The sequence below is a fragment of the Myzus persicae genome, unplaced genomic scaffold, assembly GCF_001856785.1.
Source record: "Myzus persicae strain clone G006 unplaced genomic scaffold, MPER_G0061.0, whole genome shotgun sequence".
Lineage (NCBI taxonomy): Eukaryota > Metazoa > Arthropoda > Insecta > Hemiptera > Aphididae > Myzus > Myzus persicae.
In genome coordinates, this window is record NW_019101341.1 from 189809 (window position 1) to 197972 (window position 8164).

An 8164-nucleotide genomic window follows, 5' to 3' on the forward strand; every position below is an offset into this window, starting at 1 on the left:
TAATTATTATTGTGAGATATTAGAAGACTAATGTTGTAAGAAAAAATTACTACCGCAATATCAAAAAAAACCAAAAATTGTGTTTATTCTTCATTTTCCAAAAGTGATAAAAAGTTAGATTGGCCCCTTTTAACCCAAGCCCCAGATTTGTATACAGGGTCATAATGTAAAATATAAAATTATACATAACAACACTTGTAAATAAGTATCCTTACGCCTAAATGAGAACATAGCTATATATTTGTAAGTATAAGTTTATTATAATATATGCTTCTTATACGTATATATACATATTATACGATATTTATTTAGTTCTAAACGAACAATAATAAGCGCAATAACAATAAAATATATATTGTATAAAATGATATTGGTAAGTACTTAGTACATATATATGTTTTTCTATAATATATATAGGTATTTGTATATACATAATATATTGCTGGTGTTTTATGCGTTAAGACATAAATAAATTATAAACTTAAGATATAGGTACAGGAATATATAGGTTACGTATATCTATATATAATGCATGTATTTGTGTTAAAGAAATATTCATTAATTGACAGTTATTAACCTTTAAAAATGGATTCTGAATAGATTCAGTACATTGGATAAGTCAAACAGTGAACGGAGACCAAACAACTGAGTCATATAAAGTTACCTACCCATATAGCTAATCAAACACGCTGACAGAACAAAATTACAATTATTATAATTAAAAATATTTTAGGGCTCACTGCAGGTGCGATTTCTAAAATTCTAACAGCTTTGATAAATAAAACTTAAATAATTTTAAATTTAATATTGTAGGTGATGCATTTATCTTATTATTAGAATCTAAATGCACTATTTTGCTGCATGTATACAGGGTGCGGCATAAGTCGGTTCCCCAATTAACACAGCAAATTAAATATGTATATTTTATATAGATTTATAAAAAAACTAATTAATTATAAATTAATAACAATAATAAGCAGTTTTGCGATAACAAAACAGCGGGAACCGACTTATGCTGCACCCTGTATATGAACATATAGACTTAAATACCTTTAAGGCTATAAAGTGTTCACATAGCTATAGTATCTACATGTATATAAAGTGTTAATTAAATGAAAGTTACGTGTTACGATTGATGAATCAAAACTAATGTCCATATATAAGTATATTTAATGTGATTGACTGCAATGGACTAATATATATATATACCAAACATTATTTAAATAGTATTTGTGTAACATTTATACTTGTAATCTATTATATAGTATACTTTATACTGTTTTTTTTTTTGAAAAGCAACCGCATCTATGTGTTATTACATTTAGAAATTTCGAAAATTCATTAGAGTGTTCTATAGTAATAATATAATAGTACTTATATTATAATAGTATCATATACAAGTACTACAGGTATATATAGGTATATGCAGCGAAATATATAAGAAGACGCACCTCCAATAAGCGCTGCAATATATACCCCATATATATATACACCTATTAAACCCACCCATATACCTACTATAATATTATATACATATATTCACATAATGTACCTCATATCCACGCGTATCATCTGTAATATTTGACGCCATTGGCACGTGTACCTACAATAGGCATGTATATAGGTAACATATAGAATAGAAAAGCGTGTAATTATATATAGTATAATATAGGTATTAGGTACAGGTAATAATGTAATAGCTATATATACCTATATGTCTGTCCGGCATCCTATCCTGCCTGTGTGTGATTTGTTCCGCGAGTGCGTCGTATATGTATTATTATAACTACCATCTTGTAATATTTAAATATAATGTGTGTAGCTGCAGTATAATATACAGCGTGGAGAGGCCGGTGAATAACGCCAGCACACGCCGTCAAATAACCGTGTAAAACACGATTACCCACGATTTGTTATACATATTATATATATACTGGTATATATCTGGTATATATATATATGTACCTCATATGTATACCTATCATGCACCTATTACTATATAGGTGCAAACCGGAACCTCTTGTCCACGATATATATCAACCTACATATATTATAGTACCTATACACTCTCACAATATTCACATATTATATATATAAATTATATTTGTATACATATGAGGTGTCTGTGTTGTCTTGTATAACAAATGTTCCGTGTCGTATTTATATGTATTTGTCCAGTTTTCATCGTCGTTCTAGTACGTGTCTATAGTAATTATATATATAGCTTATTTATACCACTTTTGCATATATATATAATATGTATTATGTGCCAATATATAGATATAAGTACCTATATTTACTCTATGACAACATATGTAATTTAAAGGCTTTATTAGATAACTAGCTGTCCTGTGTATTATAATATAGCTATATAAAAAAACCCCTTACCACCTTAGAGGTATAATTTTGAAAAATTCTTTCAAAAAAAAAAAAATTATAATAATAATATTAAAAATGATTCTTATGATTCTATATCCATATATTGTTATTAAAAAATGATTCTATAGTTAATTATTTTGATTGTGTACACGCCGATGATCGGCTAGATAGCATATATAAGTGAAACTCAGTCGACAGCCACCTTGTTAGGCAATGTACTAAAATTCAATTTGATGCATTCTTAAACCCGATCTGCCCGATTCACCAATTTATTGCAACCAAAAAATTTAAAAAAATACCAATTTCTTTTAAAAAATTAAGAAAGTTGAGCGGAAAATTAGTTATTAATTAAAATATACATACAAATTGTATACCTATTCACATATCAGTGGCGTGTATCCATAGGCGGAGATCGGGGGGGGGAGGATTACGGGGGCTTAGTCCCCCCAAAATAAATGATTTGAAGTTAAAGACCCCCTAAGAATATTAAACAAACAATACCGTAATTTTATACAGTTTGCAGAACTTTTTTCATTATTTTATATTCTTATTATATCCACAATTATATAAGTGTACCTAGTAGATACATTACATACACACTATTTACCAATTTATTATTTACGGTAACATATCGAACAATTAAGTCACAACTCACAATTCACAATAATATTATATTGTGTTTATATACCTAATATATTGTACATATTTTGTACCAATTGGCCATCTATATTGAATAACATATTATACCATTCTATTTTAGATGGGAAAAATATTATTTCTTTTTCTAATTTTTGTTAATTCTCGGGAAGCGATAGCTATTATAGGACTATCGCTATAGCTGTATTAAACCTATCGTAAAGTTTATCGCGATTGAATGAATCGTTAACCGTATATTGACCATTTTATACTAAATTATATTTTACTTATTGTTTGATGTTATTGGGAATACATTTCTTTTGAGATTGTGATTTAGATTTTTAATAAATAATTTCGTTCAAATATGTTTGAAATATTTAAATTTAAATCGTTTATTAATTATTCTTTTTATTTTGTTTGTAACTATTTAAGTTGTTATGACAACGAGTCAACGATAACAATTTTTTGTGAGTGATTTAATGTAAAAATTAGTTTGTTGGGGGTGTGGAGGCAATGTCCCCACGGATCTGTTCGTCATCAAATATTTGAGCCCCCCTTAATATTTCACAAGATCTCCGCCTATGCGTGTATCATAAAAAAATAGGTGTTGCTCAAATAATTTTAGGTGACCTACCCTTCATCACACTGCTATTATACCGACCTATACAATTTCTTCTATCAATACCCATCTACCCATATTTAAGGTGTTGCCTGCGCAACACTTGTACCCTAATATATGTTACACGGCACTGACACATAATTGTAAGGCACGGCGGCCGGCGGGTGACTTAAGTTTGTTTAAAATTTTAAGCGTGATTGCTTAAACTAACCATGATAAACAAACATTTATCAAAAAACTCACTGTAAAAAATGTTCCGATTGATTCCACTGTGAAATGAGCATTAAGAAATTATAAATTAACTGTTTTATATCATAGATAGAAGATAGATAGATCTATTTTAAATGATAAGCGATAAGCGTGATGCCTCGACTAAGGGAAATAGGGATTTAGTTTTATATACCTATAGATAGATATAGATAGATTGTAGAATTTCACTTTTCGGAACAATTCATATTCATCAAACACATTATATAGTTAGACGGACAAAAAGTTATGGTTGTATGTCGCTAGGAAACCCATAGGTCGCCGTGCTGTAAACAATATAATATGTAGATATACAATTGTACGCAAACAATTTATTTTTACCAATTTCAACCTTTTAAAATCGAAATTTTGAAAATCAGGCGACGTGGTGACACTTAGGAAGATATTCGGAACAATTCTGTGAAAAAAAATTGAAAAAAAGTTAAATAGCGTCGTTACAAAATTGGTACATAAAAAGGGCCTGTTCTTTTATGGAATACCATATTTTTAATTAAAAACCAATTTAAATCGGTGAATTAAAAGTGGCCAGCAGTGCAATAACGTATTTTATTATAATATAAACTATAAATTTCAACGGTGATTTCAGATTTAGCTTGTTGGAGTATTTCACATCTAAATTGAATGTATTATCACAGATTAAATTAAACTATAAATTTAAATTTTATTTAATCTGTGGTATTATCTAATAAGTAATAATAGTAATCGGAATAAAAATGACAATTCACGTTGGTATGGCAATTGATAATTAATATAACATAATCAATAACATTCATATTATATAGGGTGATTTACCAAGTATGCTCATCGCTATTTTTTAGCCAAAATGCACAAATCCTCTGTCCTTATAATAACCTATACATACCTACTTATGTTTGCTACATATAAGAAGAGGAATAATTATTTGGTCCCATTATTATGATGGCAAATAATTTAGACAATAACTAATGTCTATATAGATGGATGAGGAAAAATATATAAATATATAATATATAAAATATATTTTGTTAAGCGAGGAGAGAATACCAGTTTAGAGTAGAAATATTGTATAGATATATTGCAAATCTGATAGTATTAAGTTTTTCTTTAAAAATGATATAACGATTATACATTTATTTGGGTAAGTCCTACTTACATTATATAGCTGCGCAGAAAACAAATATATCAATTATACATTGAACACTATATAGCTTATCATATATATGTATACTAGCTAACCCGGCAAACGTTGTTTTGTCATATAAATTATTTCTAGGGAATTTATTTATTATTTGTGATGTTTAAGTAATTTTATTTATTGCCAGAGATGCGTATTTTCAAATGTTTAGTTGATGGCTGACGCGTTTAAATTGGTGAGGTAGGTACTGCAACGGTCGTCGTCGCTGAAAAACGATTAAATAAAGGTAAATATGTGTGTAGGTATAATAATGGCACCTGCAGCACTGTTTTATTTATACGCGGTGTTCGGAAACGAGTGTGCTTATGTGCTGTCCACATCAAAACACGATGGGCGGTGGCAGATAATAATTATGCGCCGCGTGCTTTATATTAGTATACTTTTAAACGATGACGAGCAGCGCGTTAAGAGCATTTATTATTATACACATACAGCGTGTGTAGACCGTCGGGCAATTAACGGGATTGCCGTTTTCGCAGCCAAAGACGCATCTGCATCATCACCTATACCTACACGTATGATATATACCTACCCGAATAAGTGTGTATAGTTTGTATGCACGTAAAAACTAGTTGGCTTTTATATATAAATGACCGCACGAGTGTATTTTCCTTCATATATATATATAGTTATTAGTTATATGTATAACTGTATACATTTGCCAACGTATATATACTACTACGATATATATATGAATGTATGTGCTTAAATATATATATATAGGTCACTGCTCATATAATTTGTCGGTAGGTGTATATATAACATGACGATTCTCGAGGGACCCCGACAAACCCTTTCGACCGACCGACAGACCACCGCCGCCGTTTTTGTGGCTCAACCGCACGGCCGTTCATTACAGTAATGAACCCGACCGGCGGCGCTTCGACTGCTGCAGCACTCGCGATCACAACTTTTGTCGTCGCACACTCACTCGTCGATCGCATCGTATTCTCTCCCCCGTGTACGCGTGTGTTCATTTGCGCGTGTGAGTCGTGTGCAGGGTACGGGTGACGACGAGTGAGAGAGAGTGATGGGTTCGCCGACTCATATACGTACACCGTACGCACCTATACGTATATTATTATATTTCCACCGCTGTTATTATCGCCGTCGTGATTATTATATTCTCACCCTTTTTGCGTGCGTCGCGTTTCGCATATTATTACACACATATATTCCCTTTTTCCTGTCGCCACCGCCGCCGCGGGCCGCCGTTTTCCGATGGGCGTGCAATCAATCACTCTCGCGCGGAACGTTATAGCACCGCTCGCGCGACACGTCTATCATTGGTCGCGCGACCGGTCCGATCCTCCGGGCGATATGCGCCGCACACCATTTTCCAGCGTGAGAGATATTATACACACACATATCTTTATATATATAAATTTATATTTCCATTTATTACGACACCACTTAAATGTGTGAATATTTATATACGAGCACGTCTTCCTACCTATATATTATGTATTATACGACGGTCTTATACATACCCTATACCGGCGCTATATAGTATATACCTAGGTATATAGTATGTTATCAATAATAATATGCACTTGTATGATTAGTAGATTGAAGATGGGGGGGGGGGCAGCAGCAGGAGGTCAAAGAGGTCTTGTTTACCCTTTTGGAATTTTAGTAAATCTATATGTATATATATGAATTTATTACGTATCCGCCTAAGACAATATAAACAACAAATTCAAAATATATTGTAAAATTCAAAAGTCTATATTTTACAGTTACTTCCATATAATTTACACATGTCTGACAAGAAACGGTGATAATATCTATTCATATAAATGTTTTATTTTAAATAAATTCTGCCGGCCCAATAATAAAGAACTATAGATTTGACCCAAGATATAATTTTGGGTTTATCCAAATAACATTACAGGTATTTATATATAACACAATGGACCATATATTTTAATATTATATTATGTATAATAAAGTGTTATAGTACATTGTATACCTCCCATACGTATATATTGTATATTTGTATACACATAAGTTACATAACTATTAATTTTTATAGTAATAATATATTATGTACCAAACTATTATAAACTGGATTATATTATTACCTATTTAGAATTAAAAATAAAATTTCGAATGACGCATGACTATCAAAAGATTACCTCATTAACAATACAGTTTTACAAATTTTGAAACATACTTACATAATTAATATATAATAATATGTAAGTCTATACTTACAGGTAATGAGATATTAAGTATAATCTTACACATACAACATAATTACATCTGCAACTATGGGGAGTGGCTGAAAAATATAATCTCAATGAAATTCTAACATTTCAAACTATATCAGAAAAATATAACTAATTCTACGCTTTTTATTTAATAATGTTTTACTGTCCTATCAAAAAATGTATGACGAAGTAGCTATAGGCTTTTTATATTATTACATTTAACTACAAATAAAAAATGCACTCCTACTACCGACATCCGTTGGCCATGGGTTTGCAACGTGTAACGACTTAGGGATTTAGTATTAATATTTTATGCGTATTGCGTTTGTGGTTTACTTGCACCTATATATATGCATATAACATATACGATATATCTACTTAAAATGGTACTCAGTACTCCCCCAAATATTACCATGTTGTACGTGACGATTTAATTCGATCTGTCATCGAGTGTACAATGTGTCATATACATAAATATAATATAATACCGGTATCGATGTAGGTACCTACATAACACAGTATTAGAAAAATCATACTTCGAAATTAGCGTATTACAATAATTAATAAATAACTTAAAACGGAGACATCACAACAAGCACACATAAGTTATAGTGAGTTGACGTTATCAAGATAAATAGATCAGCATGATTGTCGAATCGATAGTTGCACTATACTTATGCAGTTATGCTAAAAACACAAGGGACACCTATCTCTTGAACATCATCAGTCCTAGTAAATTAAGGTCATCTTGTGTGCAGTGGTGTTTTTGTTACGGAAATTTACGAGTATATATACATAACAATATATAAATATATAAATACATATATAACCATAATATCTTTATTTATTTATTAGTATTTAGTTATCAAATTCCTA